Source organism: Bison bison, unplaced genomic scaffold, assembly GCF_000754665.1.
Source record: "Bison bison bison isolate TAMUID 2011002044 unplaced genomic scaffold, Bison_UMD1.0 scf7180017864063, whole genome shotgun sequence".
NCBI classification, from domain to species: domain Eukaryota; kingdom Metazoa; phylum Chordata; class Mammalia; order Artiodactyla; family Bovidae; genus Bison; species Bison bison.
Window position 1 is genome coordinate 15,400,682 of NW_011494635.1, and position 449 is coordinate 15,401,130.

General features: G+C 78.0%; 1 protein-coding gene across 1 annotated transcript in view; it reads left to right on the plus strand.

Annotated features, from left to right (window-relative positions):
* Nucleotides 1-297: 297 nt before the first annotated feature.
* Nucleotides 298-449, plus strand: part of RGS19 (regulator of G-protein signaling 19) — a 6,147-nt gene continuing 5,995 nt past the window's right edge. The window contains exon 1 of the mRNA XM_010836538.1: nt 298-383. The gene's annotated coding sequence lies outside the window, so the exon portion shown is untranslated. The remainder of the gene's footprint in view (nt 384-449) is intronic.

Consider the following 449-nt stretch of genomic DNA (forward strand, 5'->3'; position numbering starts at 1 on the left):
ACGCTGGACTGGCCCCGCCGAGAAGAGCTGGAGGCAGGGCCACACCCCCAGCTGCCGCAGTACCACTTCAGCCGCTCCGGGAGCCAGAGGCCCCAGCATCAGCACCTCATCTCCGCGGGCGACTCAGCGACAATGGGGACTCAGGCGCCGCGCAGAAGCGCGCGGAGCGGTGGGAGGGGCGGTGGGGCGCGGAGCCGGCAGAGCTCGGGCGGGCGGGCCGGGCCGGGCACCTCCCCGCGCGAGGAAGTCCCGGCCCCGCGCTTTGGGGAAGTGCGGCCGAGGCGCCTGCGCACTGAAGCCTGCGCCCGCTCCCCGACGATCCGGCCGGACCTCGGAACGCGCGGGCCGGCGGCTGAGGCGCGAGCGGCTCGGGAGCGCGGCCGGTGAGTGCGCGCGCGGCGCCCAGGACGGCGGCCCTGCCCCTCCGGCCCGGGGCCCGTGGGCTGTGT